Source organism: Chiloscyllium punctatum, unplaced genomic scaffold (assembly GCF_047496795.1).
Source record: "Chiloscyllium punctatum isolate Juve2018m unplaced genomic scaffold, sChiPun1.3 scaffold_198, whole genome shotgun sequence".
NCBI lineage: Eukaryota > Metazoa > Chordata > Chondrichthyes > Orectolobiformes > Hemiscylliidae > Chiloscyllium > Chiloscyllium punctatum.
The window spans coordinates 85,719-100,353 of NW_027309932.1; the positions used below are offsets into that span (position 1 = coordinate 85,719).

Consider the following 14,635-nt stretch of genomic DNA (forward strand, 5'->3'; position numbering starts at 1 on the left):
GCAGACCACAGGATTATTCTCACACAGTATGGACCACCCTCAGGCCAAAGGATTATTCACACCAGAATTGATCATCCTCAGGCCACAGGATTATTTTCACATAGTATTGATCTTTCTCAGCCAACAGGATTATTTACACACAGAATTGACCAACCGCAGACCACAGAATTATTCTCACACAGTATTGACCATTCTCTGGCGACAGGATTATTCACATACCATATTGTCCATCCACATGCCAAGGGTTATTCACACAGATTACCGGCCACACAAAGTGAGAGTGTTAGAGGTGCTCAGAGGAGCAAACAGAGATGCGGAGTGTTGTGGCGACTGGAAAAGGGTCTGAAAAGGATTTTACAGTGGCAGGGTGGACTGTAGTTATTGTGAAAAACCACAGAAATAGCGATTATTGTACTGAGTGCAGGATGAGATTATTGAGATTCGGCATGTTATCAAGACTAGAGCAATTTACAAATATGAGGAATCATCAGAATTGGAGTAGGGATCAAATTAATAGTGGGATTGTGGGCAGGGTTAAGGTTATAGAAAAAAGAACTTTTCTGGGAATTACAAGCATTCATGGCCCAGGCACAGATAAGTTGGACCGAAAGGAACGTTTCCTTAATGAATGACTCCATCCCATGACAAAAGTTAGCGTGATCGGGGGAAGTGTGGAATATAAAGATCCCAGGATTCAAAACCATCTCCTTGGGGGAGGCCTGCTTTCCCCGCTTTTGTACTGATCCTCACTAAGACAGCACAGGCCTGGATTGATAACTGTCAACTTCCTATATTGACAAAGGAAGACTCAATACAGCAGAGAAGAAAGTAAACGAGAGAGTGGAGATTGAGCCTGGGACCATCACACTCTGTATTCACCCTTCAACTCTGTACCTATGTCATGTCCTCCATACCAAAGATCGATCGCTGAAATGCTCTCTGCTCTGTTCACTGTGAGTGGGCCTATCTTGCTGCAGGATTTCTTGAAGGCTCCAGGTCTCCCTTCCCTCTGAATGAAATGTATCCCAATCTGCTTTGGGAGGTAAGGGAGGAGATTGTTGGGGCCCTGGTGGATATATTTAATACATTGCTGACCACGGATGAAATGCCGAATGACTGGAGGATAGCAAATGTGGTTCCTTTGTTCAAGAAGGGCAGCAGGGATAGGCCAGGAAATGACAGAGCAGATAGGTCACCCCATTAGAGGAACGATGTGTAAGATTTGGAAAAGGCTCAGTGGAGATTTACTAGGATGTTACCTGGTATGGAGGGAATGTGATATGAGGAACTTGAAGCTGTTTTTGTTTGAGTGAAGACGTTTCAGATGAATTAATTGAGATATTAAGATAATCAGAAAGTGAAATGGATTGGACAGTGAGAGCCTTTTCCCTCAGATGGCAATACCGAGCATGAGGGGGGATAGCTTTAAATTGAGGGGTGAAAGATATATGACAGATGTCAGAGATAGTTTCTTTACTCAGGGTAGTAGGAGCATGGAACAGACTGCCTGCAACAGGAGTAGATCTGCTCACCTTAAGGGCATTTAAACGGTCATTGGATAGTCACATGGATGAGAATGGAATAGTGTTGGCTACTTGGGCTTCACATTGTTGCGCCAACCTGTGGAACCCATCGAGAGCCGAAGGGCCTGTACTGTGCCGCCGTCTTCTATGTTCTAGAGGGAATAAATATAAGGTGAGAGGGGAAAGACTTAAAAGGGATTGGAGGAGAACATTTTTCACACAGAGGATGGTGCAGGTGGTAGGGAAAAGTACAATAACAACATGTAAAAAAGATTTGGGCAGAAACATGGAGAGGAGAAGGTTTGAAGGGATTTGGGTCAAATGCAGGGAAATGCGACTCGGTCAGGGACTCTGGTCAACATGGATGAGTTGGATCGAAGGAAATATTTTCGTGCTGCATGACTCGGTCTCCTCCTCCAGTAACTGGAGACAACCGAGATAAGGCATGTTGTAGACACTGAAGCAAGTTACAGTGATAGGGATAGTAACCTGGAATGCAGTACGTTTCAAATACGTGGAGTGACTATTGGGATAGGAGGAGGTTACAGGGATACGAACTGTTATTGGAGTTAAAAATTATTGAAGACACCAGTCCACAAAACATGCCAAAGGTGCAGTGTTGGAGTGTAGCAAGTTTTAGTACAACAGAACTTAAAGTTGGGATGGGGATTGTGCATGGGGTGGGCCTGTACTGTATTCCCCCTCCAGATCTGTATCGATGTCATGTCTTGTTAACAGAGGTTTGGAGCCTTCTCATTCCTCTCTTCTCAGTTATCGAAACTGGATGAAGTTATCAATACCGAGGGTTGAAGAATTAGTAAGGACTCTTCAGACTGGCCAAGGTTACAGGTAGAGAGAGCTGTTGGGACTGGAAGAGGTGACAGTCCTCAATAGGATGGTACACATTCACGGATGATTTTAGTGACTGCAGGAGGTTACAGAGTTAAGAAGGCTAGTAGTGATGGGAGGAGGTCACAGAGATAGATAAGATTGCAGAGATTGGCCAAGGTTACAGATCTGGGGAACGGTCATGTGGCTTCAAAGGGAGGATGGGCAGGAATGGCTGTGGGAGCTGGAGGGATTTATACAAATAAGGAGGTTTATAGGGATGGTAGAAGGTTCATGGGAGTGAGGTGCTGTAGGATAGGATGGAGGAGTGCTGTGGGGACTGGAGAAGTTTGCAGTGATATCATATGATGGAAAGGCTTGAGGAAGGTACAAGCCTTTGGTAACAGCTGGAGGATATTAAAGAGACAGGGTGGGCTGTAGGTACTGAACATTTTGACAGAGATAAGGATAAGGTAGTGTTTGGGGATAATGACCATAATTCTGTACGTTTTGAAGTCATGATGGAAAGAGCTAAGGATCATGCAGAAGTTGTGTGTCCAAATTTGGGGAATGCTACTTATCATTTCATTATCACTATCACTGATCATTATTACTAGCATTAGACAGGATTTGAAAAATATAGACTCAGAGGAACTATTTGCAGTCGAGCCTACAATTGGAAAGAGGGAGTATTTTCAAGTGATACAGTGAGAATTCAGGGCCAGCGTGTACCATGAACAGTGAATGACAAAGGCACCAAGTTCAGCGAATACTCATCAAGTGATATTGTGAGTTTGGTAAAGAAAATACAGTGCAATCAAACCAGGTGAAGCCCTTCAACAACGATAGAGAGTGCAAGGGGGTCCTTAAAAATGAGGGGCACTCAATGGCCATGAAACCTCCTTGGCAGACACTAGTAAGGAAAAGGTACAAGATATTATATGACGAGAGGCAGAGTAAGAAGATGCCCAGCTAAAGAGTGCGGTCTGTTGGAAACCAAAGGGACGATCTGCGCATGGAGCCAGAGGAAGTAGCTGAGGTCTTCAATGTATGCTTCCCATCTGTATTCACACAGGAGAAAGACACTGTAGCCCAGGGATTTCAGTCAGGATGGTGAGACTCGAGAACATGTTAAGATCAATAAGGAGATATTAAATGCTTTCACAGGCATAAAAGGGGAGAAATCACCAGTGCCCAATGAAATGTATTGCAGGCTGCAGTGGGAGGTAAGGGAGGAGATTGCTGGGGCCCTTTTGGATCTTTTTAATACTTTGCTGACCATAGGGATATTGGGTAAAAATTGGGAACAATTCTGAGGGTCAAGATGTATCAACATTGAAAATGAAGGAACAGATTCAGGACAGATTTTGTAAAGGAGAATCCTGTCTGATGAATTCAATTGAGTTTTTTTGAAAAGTTATCTAAAATTATTTATGAGAGTAGTGCAGATGATGTGGTTATCCTGGCGTTTGGTAAGGCCTTTGACAAGGTCTCAGTCAATATGTAAATGGCCCAACTGGAGAAAGGAGCGAAACCTGACCTCCCCTTGGGAAACAAGGTAGGGAATAGGACTGAGGTGTTAGTGAGGGAGCACTTTGGCAAAGTGACCGCAATTCTATTAGTTTGAAAATAGCTTTGCTGAAAGACAGGCCTGATCCAAACGTTAAAGTTATAAAATGTGGCAAGACAAATCTTGATAGTATTAGACATTAACCTTTTTAAAAGTTGATTAGAGTGTCTATTTGCAGGTAAAGGGAATTCTGACAATTGGGAATATTATAATTGTGAGATAAAAGGACCGTTGAGCACCAGCATGTTCCTGTTTGTGTGCAGCTCAATGCTGACAGTTTTCAGAAACACTGGCTGTCGACTGAGACTCTGCTCAAGGAAAAGGGGGCACATGTCAGGTATAGCCAGCTGGATCAAGGGAATCCCTGAGGAGCATAGGGGCTGTAGGAATACTCTTTGGATTGAAATCAGGAATGCAGAAAGGGGACATGAAATAACTTTGACACATAAAGTTAAGGAGAATCCAAAGTGTATTAAGAGCAAAAGAAGAGCTCGGGACAAAACCGGTATTCTTAATGATCAACAAATCCAACGACGTGTGGAACTACAAGATCCTAAACAAATATTTCACTTTGGAACTTACTGTGGATAAGGTCTGGGGCGCTCAGTGTTTGGCCGAACCACTATTGGAATATTGTGTGCAATTCTGGTCTCAATGCCATCGGATGGATGTTGTGGAACTTGAAAAGGTTCAGAAGAAATGAATAAGGATGTTGCCAGGGTTGGAGGGTTTGCGCTACAGAGAAAAGCTGAAGAGACTGGGATTATTTATACTTTAACATGGGACGCTGAGGAGTTATCTTATAAAGGTTTCTTAAAATCATGATGAGCATGGAAAAGGGTCAATAGATAAAGACTTTTCTCCGGTCGTGGGGGGGTGAGTCTAAACCTACAAGGCATAGCTTTAAGGTGAGAGGAAAAGATTTAGAAGGGACCAAAGGGACAGCTGTTTCCTGCAGAGGTTGGTATATATATATATATATGATATAAACTGCCAGAAGAAACGGTGGAGGCTAACAGAAATATATTTAGCAGGCATCTGGATGTGTATATAAATATCAGGATTTTAGAGGGATATTGACAAAGTTCTGGCAAATGGGTTTGACAAACGTCATGGAGGAGTTGGACCAAAGGGTCAGTTTCCATGCTGTACATCTCAATGACTCCATGTCTTGAAATGAGTCCACATTATAGAAGAGGCGGTGTTGGAAGATTTAAAACATAGAGGTAGATAAATCCCCAGGACCTGATCAAATGTATCTCAGAACATTGTGGGAAGCTGGGGAAGAAATTGTAGGGGCCTGAGCAGTGATATTTGTGGCATTCTGGGCAGTGATGGAGGTTTTCTGAGTTTACAAAGGGATCTTGATGAAATGCGTGAATGGCTGAAAAACTGCAGACAGAGTTCAATTCGGGTAAATGCGAGGTAATACATTTAGGTTACAACAAACAAGGGTCGAGCTTTCACAATTAATGGTAGGGTCTTCAGTAGTGTTGTACGCCTTGGGGTTCAGGTACGTAGTTCTTTGAAGTTTGCCACAAGGAGAGACAGGATGGTTATAAATGGTACTTGCCTTCATTGTTCAGTCATTCGAGTTTAGGAGTTTGGGAAGTCGTGTGTAGATTGTACAGGACATTGGTAAGGCCTATTCTGGAATACTCTGCCCAGTTATAGGAAGGATATTAAACTGGAGAGGGTTCAGATCACATTTACCAGGATGGTGATGGGTATAGAAAGTTTCAGTTATAAAGGAAGGTTGTATAGTCTGGGACATTTTTCACATGAGCCTGGAGATTGAGAGGTGAGCGTATAGAAGTCTATAAAATAATGAGGGATATAGATAGAGTTAACGTGACTTGTCTTTTCCCAACAGCAGGTCATTTTAGAACTAGGGGCTACATTTCTTAAGGTTAGAAGGGAGAGATTTAAAATCAGAAAACATAAGGAGCAAACTGTTAGAGTGTGTTTTGTGTGTGGAATGAAATTCCCAAGGAAAGGGTGATTGTGTGTACAATTACAAAGCTTGAAATATTAGTACAGGAATAGGAAAGGTTTGAAGGGGTGTGATCCAGGAAGAGGCAGGAGGGACGAGGTTAGTTTAAGATTATGGTCGGTATCAACCCAACAGTCAGTTTCTGTGCTGTATGACTGTCTGACTATGAAAATAATTTTGTGCCCTTATTTAAGAAAGACTGCAAGGGGAAGCCAAGGAACTGCAGACTGAGGAGACAGAAATCAAGGATGGGTAAGGTGTTGGAGATCATTCTGAGACATAGGAGTTACATGCATTTGGAAAGACAGGACTGATTACAGACAGTTAGAGAGGCTTTGTGCGCAGGAAAACATGCCTCACAAACTTGCCTGAGTTTGTTGAAGATGTGACCAAGAAAAGAGATGGAAGCAGAGCAATAGACATTGTTTCTGGGTTCAGCAAGGCCTTTGAAAGGGTTGAGCAGGCTTCACGGGTTAGTAAGGTTCGGTCACATGGGTTCAGGGAGAGCGACCCAACTGGATGCACAATGGGTTTGATAGGAGGAGGGAGAGAGTTGTTCAGACTGGAGGCCTTCGACCAGCAGTGTGCTGTAAGGATTGGTGCTGGGGCCACCAATGTGCATCATTTATATAGAGGATCTGGGTAAAAATATAGGAGTCACTGTTTGTATGTTTGCGGATACCAAAATTAGTGGAAGAGTGGGCAGGGAATATAGTTATCGAAGGGGATGGTAATCAACTGGGCCAGTGGGACAAGGAATGAAAGATGGAATTTAATTCATGTGTTGGATTTAGTTAAGACAAACCAGGGAGGACTAAGACAGGTAATGGTTGGGCTCTGGACAATGTTGTTGAACAGAGAGAGACCAAGGGGTGCAGTTGCACTGTTTTGGAATGGAATCACAGGGGGACAGGGTGGGGAAAGCAGCATTTGGCACACTTGTCTTCATTGGTCAGAGCACTGAGTACATGAGTTGGAGATATTTGTAACATTGTCGTCAATATTTCTCCTGGGTAAAGGAGGCTACGGGGTGGCCTTATAAAGGTTTATGAAACCATATAGAGCCTAAATAAGGTGAAAAGCCAAGGGTAGGCGAGTCCGAAGCTTGAGGCATAAACGTGAGGTGAGAGAGCAATGATTTAAAGAGGGAGCTGAGGGGCAACATTTTGCACAGAGGATGGTGCATAGACGGAATGGACCGCCAGAGGAAATGGGAAAAACAAGTACAATTACAACATGGAAAAGATACTTGGGCAGGTACATGGAGAGGAGAAGATTGGAAGGGGTATGGGCGAAACACAGGCAAATGCAACTCATTCCAATTAGGAAACTGCAAACAAAGAGTCATGCAGCACAGAAACAGGCCCGATGTCCCAGTTGTTGGAGGAGGAGACTATCGAGACAAGGCATGTTGTAGAGACTGAAGCAAGTTACAGCGATACGGATGGTCGTCTAGACTGGAGGTTTCAAATATGTCAATTAATTGGTAAGAGGGGAGGGGATGACAGAGATAGGAACTGTTATAGGAGTTAGAATGATTGAAGACACTGGTCCACAAGATGACCCATAGATACAATGTTGGAGAGGGAATAGAGAACAGAAAGATCCCAGGCAGCATTACCACTCTCTCATGTGAGGCCTGCATTCCCCTCTGTTGTCCTGGTGCTCACCAAGATAGCCCACGTCTAGATTGAAAACTGGGAATTCCCGATGCTGTCTCAGTGCAACAAAACTTAAAGTAGGGGTGGTGTATGAGCCTGGGGTGTGCCTGTACTTTGCTCCCCCTCCATCACTATGTCTATGTCATGTCTTGTTAGCTGATGTTTGGAGCCCTCTCATTGCTCTCTGCTCTGTGCACTGTGAGTGATCTTACCTGGCAGCAGGATTTATTAAAGGCTCCCGACCTCCCTGACTTTCATCTCACTGGCTGACCAATCATCTTTCCAACCAGCAGTTGGCAAGTCTATTGAGTCAGGAACTCCCCGAGTACCTGTAGAAGACACAGAAATAAGCAGAGTCGGAAATTAGACTGATGCTGTGAGGGTTACACATGTAGAATGGCCCACAGAGATCTGGGAAATTCTAGTCTCCATCCCTGGCCTGTGCTGCCTCATCTCTCTGGAGTGGAGAATTCTGTTGGCTCAGGATCTGGAGTAGCTGCAAGAGTGAGAGACACTGACAGAGGCAGCAATTAGACGCATACAGTGAGGGTTCACACATGGAAAAATACTGACTGATAGCACCAGAGTTCAGGATCAAATAATTGTGTGGGAAGAAAGGGTTTTGATTCATGTTGCACTGGAATATACAAACTGTGAGCAGGCGAAGTGATGGCCTCGTGCCATTATTGTGTGACAATTTATCCAGAAAGTCAGCAAGTGTTCTCTGGACACAGGTTCAAATCCCACCATTGCAAATGATTGAATGTGAAGTAAATGCTTCAAAAAAGATGTAATAAAAAACCTGTAAGTGAGTATTAAACAATTGCTGATGTTAAGAAAAATCCACCGGGTGCATTTAAGTCTTTAGTGAAGTAATCTAAGATGGGTCTGGGATATCACAGGTATTACAGAAACAACAGCTGAGGGAGGGACAGGACAGGCAGCTCAATGTTCCAGGGGACAGATGCTGCAGGAAGGACAGAAGGGGAGCTGAGAGAGGAGGAGAGCTACTGGTTCTGATTGGGTGAAACATCCCAGCAGGACTGAGAGAGGATATTCCTGCAGGATCGCCCAGTGAAGCTGTGTTCGTGGAATTGATCAATAACAATGGGGCTTCCCTTTCCTCTGATTGTTCTACAGACCCCGATAACCCCGCCTTCCTGCACCTTGACCTTCTCAAGATGGCGGCCCTGAGGCCCGGGCTCCCTCTTCCCTCAAACAAATGGCGGCCGTGACTCTGGGCCCCTTCCCTGATCAGAGACCGCCACCTCCTTACCCGGGCCTGGTGGGTCTTTTCCGAGTTTTTTTTTTCACCTTTATCCGGGACTTGTGAATTCTCTCCGCTCCTTTCTCCCGGCGAGGCTCCCACACACCGGCTCTGAGCGCCGCTTTCTGAAGCCGATCGCAGCCGCTGCCGGCCAAAGTAGCTCCATGTCTCTCTGTGTCCTGACCAATGTGATACTGCGCATGCTCTACATAGAAACCAAACTGCGCGTGCGTCTGAGGTGATCAGTGAGTTTATAGAGAATATTCATATCTGCACAGACTGATGGGTAAAATATTAATCATTATCAATTGCTTTGTCGAGTTATAATCATGGAGATGTCTAACATGGAAATTGTCTGGTCCAAATCAACCATACCGGCCAGGTATGTAAATCACCAACTGTGTTGGGAGTTTGAAAAGAAGTTTCTTTCTCGAGTAGTGTGAATCGATTGGAAATATGTACGTTATCCGATTTACATTTCAACTACAGTATTTTTAAAAATCTCACATTGATTTATGAGAGACGTTTAATGCTCCACTATGTCGTGAGAATGATCAATCCTGCAAAATAGTTTGCTCTCTGACCAATCCTGAAGCGTTCACTCCCGAGAATGCTTTGGCCCCTCTCCTCATTCACTCTGGTTAAAGGACCGGCCGCTACTCGGTCCTCCTGTTCCGCCCCTTCCTCCCAATTGCAGAGTTGATTCAGGTGTGACTTAGCAGGCAAGGGACAAAGGAAGTTCAAGTCGATGTTTTGTGACGCGGTGAAAATATCCCGAATCTTGAACGAGAGGCCTGGGTTCAATTCACAGCTTGTGCAGATGTGTGTAATAACAACTTTAGCAGGTTCATTAGGAAAACTAAGGGAAGTCAGGAAGAGAGTGAAAACAAGAGAAAATGCATGCAATGTGATGGGGCTTTCAATGCTCAGATGATTTGACTCTTTACCAAGCGTTTCAGGGTCCCAGTACAAACTGTTGCACTGCTCTTCGTGCACAGCCAGATACCACGATTGTGGGGGCAAAATGTTGTGGTGATTATACAGATGCTTTTCTGGAAGGCGCTCGGTTTTTGTGGTGAAAACAGTTGAGAAGGAGTCGGGTTTTGTATGGAGATACCTGTCTCCCTCCTGTTGCAGCCTCTTATTATTGCCCTGACTCTACCTCGTACATGGAGAAAGTAAGGACTGCAGATGCTGGAGATCAGAGCTGAAAAATGTGTTGCTGGAAAAGCACAGCAGGTCAGGCAGCATTCGCTACCTTGTACATGTTTGGTTGAGATCAGTGACACTTTGTAAGCTCACAATACAAGATCCATCACTCTGTTTAAGACAGTAAAAATCTCTTGTAGCACAATAGCCAGAGAAAAACACAGCGCAGAACAGGCCCTTCAGTCCTTGATGTTGCGCCGACCTGTGAACTATTCTCAGCTCGTCCCCCTACACTATCCTGAAATCACCCATGTGCTTATCTAAAGGACTGTTTAAATCTCACTAAATTGGCTGAGTTAACTACATTAGTAGGTAGTGGATTCCACGCGCTAACCAGTCTCTGAGAAAAGAACCTGCCTCTGACATCTGTCTTAAATCTATCACCCCTCAATTTGTAGTTATGCCCCCTCATACACACTGATGTCATCATCCTAGGAAAAAGACTTTCACTGTCTACCCTATTTAAGCCTCTGATCATCTTTTATGTCTCTATCAAATCCTCTGTTAGCCGCCTTCTTGCCAATGAGAACACGTTCAAATTGCTCAACCTTTCCTCATAAGACCTTCCCTCCAGACCACACAACATCCTGGTAAATCTCCTCTGCACCTCTTCCAATGCTTCCACATCCTTCCCGAAATATGGCACCAAAACTGCACACAATATTCCAAATATGGCCGCACCAGTGTTTTGGAAAGTTGCAGCATGATATTGTGGTTCCAGAACTCAATCCATCTATGAATAAAACCTAACACACTGTATGCCACCTTAACAGTACTGTACACCTGGGTGGCAACGTTCAGGCATTTATGTACGTGGACTCCAACATCCCTCTGCACATCTACATTACCAAGAATGTTTCCATTGACCCAGTACTCTGCCTTCCTGTTATTCTTCACAAAGTGTATCACCTCACATTTAGCTGCATTGAACTACATTTGCCACCCTTCAGCCCAATTCTGCACTTTATCCAAGTCCCCTTGCAACCTGTAATATTCTTCCACACTGTCCACTACTCCACTGACTTTCGTGTCGTCTGCAAATTTACCAATCCATCCACCTATGCCTGCATTTAAGACTTTTATAAAAAATTACAAACAGCAGTGGTCCCAAAACAGATCCTTGTTGCACACCACTAATAACCGCACTGGAGGCTGATTATTTTCCATCATCCACCACTCACTGCCTTCTTTCAGAAAGCCAGTTTCTAATCCAAACTGCTAAATCACACTCAATTCCATGTCGCTGCATTTTATCTAAGAGCCTACCATTTGGAACCTTATCAAAGACTTTACTGAAGTCCATGTATACCACGTCAACTGCCCTACCCTCATCTATATGCTTGGTCACCATCTCAAAAATACTCAATGAAGTTTGTGAGACAAGACCTGCCCTTGACGAAACCATATTGACAATCTGAAATCATATTGTTGTTTGCCAGATGATTACAAATATTGTCTCTTATAATCCTTTCCAAAACCTTTCCGGCAACAGAAGTAAGGCTCACTGGAATATAATTAACTGGGTCATCTCTACTGGCCTTCTTGATCAAGGGCATAACATTTGCAATCATCCAGTCCTCTGGTACTGAACATGTAGGCAATGACGACTCAATATCAAAGCCTAAGTATTTGCTATCTTCTCCCTAGCTTCCCAGAAAATCCACAGATAAATCCCATCCAGCCCAGGGAACTTGTCTACTTTCAATCCTTTTAGAATTGATAACACCTGTTCGTAACTAACCTCGATCCTTTCTCGTCTAACATCTTCTACCTCATTATTGTCTGCAATATTCTCATTTTCCTGAGTGAAAACCAATGAGAAATATTCGTTTAGCACCTCTCCAATTTCAATAGTGTCCACACTCAACTTCCCACTCCTGTCTTTGATTGGCCCTATTCCTACCCTATCCTTTATTCCTCACATACCTAAAGAAAGCTTTAGGGTTCTCCTTTATTCTATTTGCTAAAGACTGCTCATGTCCTCTCTTTGCTCTTCTTAACTCTCTTTAAATCCTTCCGAGGTGATCTGTAAGTCTGCATGGCCTCATCAACACATAAGCCTCCTACTTCTTCTGAACAAGAGATGCAATTTCTGTGGTAAACCACAGTTCCCTTACCTTATCACTTCCTCCCTGCCTGACAGGGACATACCAATCAAGGACACGCAATATTTGTTCCTTAAACCAGCTCCACATTTCTATTGTCTACATCCACTGCATTTTGCTACCCCATTCTATGCATCCTAAATCTTGCTGAATTGCATTATTATTGCCACTGCCCCATTGATAATTCTTCACCTGTGGCACGTACCTATCACTTTTCATCGCTAAACTAAACATAACTGAATTGTACTAATCTCTCCAAAGTGCTCACCTACAACTGAACCAAACACCTAGTCCGGTTCATGACCAAGCACCAGATCCAATGTGGCATCCCCTCTCGTCGGCCCTTCGACATACTGTGTCAGGAAACCCTCCCGTACACCTTGGACAAAAACTGATCCATCCAACATACTAGAGTAATAGCATTTTCAGTCAATGTTTGGGAAGTTAAAGTTCCCCATAATGACCACCATGTTACTTTCGCTCCTACCCAGAGTATTTTTGCTAATACTCTCTTCCCCCTCCCTGGAACTCTGCAGCAGCCTATTAAAAAGTCCAAGCAGTGTGACCTCCCCTCTCCTGTTTCTAACTCAGCCCACACTACTTCAGTAGAGAAGTCCTCATCAAATGTTCTCTCAGCCACCGTTATACTATCCTTGACTAACATAACATGCATGGGCCCATTGCGGTGCTTCAAATTCCATGAGGCAGCCATACTGTCTATGACAGACAGACTCAGTCCAGAACCTCCTCTGTCCTTAAGACTTTAAACACTGCCTGCACTCCTCGATTTCCCCTTTGCACGTTGCCTTTCCAACCCACCCCACCTGCATCACTCCGCAATTGGAGCTGCCAAGGACAGAAGTCTGTGGAATACCCTCCCTAACCTTCTCTATCCTCTTTTAAGATGCATTTTAAAATCATTCTCTTTAATCAATGTTTTGATCATCCATGAAGCACCTTAGGAGATTTGCCATTGTGAAAGATTCCATACAATGCAAGTAGTTGTTTTTATTGCCATACATTAGGAGAAACAGGAATGATGCTTTCAAAATGTTAACAAGAAAGTCACTGATAGGCGCAGTGTGTAGGCCAAATAATAATGTCACATTGGGATGGGCAATTATCAAAGAAGTAACTAAAGCCTGTAAAAATGGCATGTCTATTACCATGGGTGATTTGAATCTACAAGTAGATTGGTCGAACCAGCTCAGTCAGGGTAGCCATGAGGAGTTCATTAAGTGTATCCATGATAGTTTTTTTGAACAGTATGAAATGGAACTGACAAGGAGCAAGCTATCCAAAATCTGGCCCCTGTGCAATGAGACAGGAATAATTAATGACCTCAGTGTTAGGGATCCTCTTGGAAGAAGTGATCACTGTATGATTGAAGTTAGAACACATATGGAGTGTGTAAAGATAAAATCTAATACCTTGGTCCTGTGCTTGAACACGGGGAACTAAAATAGAATGAGGGAGAACCTGGATAATGTAGACTGGAAACAAAGATTTTATGGTGGGACAGTTGATGAGCAGTGAAAAATTTTCAAAGACATTTTAGGAAGTGCTCAGCAAAAACATATTCCAGTGAAAAGGAAGGACTGTAAGAAAAGGTGGTGGACAAAAGATAGGGAATTCTACACTAGTTCGTTTATTCTCTGTAGTTAGAAAGATGCTTTGGTCTATTATCAAGGAAGAAAAAGCAGGGAATCTCGATAGAAATTGTCCCATTGGGCAGACAGAGCATGGATTCATGAAGGGCAGGTCATGCTTGACAAATCATTTGGAATTCTGTGAAGACATTTCGAGCAAGGTGGACAATGGGGACCCAGTGGATGCGGCGTGCCTGGATTTCCAAATGGCCTTCAACAAGGTGCCACGCAAGAGGCTGTTGCATTATATAAGGGTGCATGGGATAGAGTATTAGCATGGATAGAAGATTGGTTGATTAACAGGAAGCAAAGAGTGGGGATAAATAAGCCTTATTCTGGCTGGCAATCAGTAACTAGTAGCGTGCCTCTAGGATCAGTGTTGGGACTGCAATTATTTAGAATTGATACAGATGATTTGGAGTTGGGGACCACATGTAGGGTGTCAAAGTTTGCATATGAGACTAAGATGAGTAGCAGAACAAAGTGTGCGGGGGACTGGGAAACTTTGCAGAGGAACAGAGATACATTGGGTGAGTGGGCAATGGTTTGGCAAGTGGAATATTATGTTCATAAATGTAAAGTCATACTCTTTGGTTGGAGTAATATTAGTAAAAAGATTACTATTTGAATTTTTAAAAAATGCATAATTTGCTATGCAGAGGCACCTGAACATCCTTCTGTATGAGGGTTGGTCACCAGGTACAACAATCAATTCAGAAGACAAATGGAATATTGTCCTTCATTGCTGAAGGGATTGTGTTTAAAAGCAGAGGTGGGCTATAGTGGGTGCTGGTGAGCCCACACCTGGAGTACTGCATGTAGTTTTTATC

The 14,635-nt window shown here is 43.6% G+C and overlaps 1 long non-coding RNA gene across 1 annotated transcript; it reads right to left on the reverse strand.

Annotated features, from left to right (window-relative positions):
• Positions 1 to 1,264: 1,264 nt before the first annotated feature.
• Positions 1,265 to 9,020, reverse strand: LOC140471908 (uncharacterized). Its single transcript, XR_011957262.1, has 3 exons — positions 8,890 to 9,020; positions 7,788 to 7,904; positions 1,265 to 1,675 (listed from the first exon to the last, which is right to left on the reverse strand). It is a non-coding gene; the product is annotated as an uncharacterized lncRNA (long non-coding RNA).
• Positions 9,021 to 14,635: the final 5,615 nt, after the last annotated feature.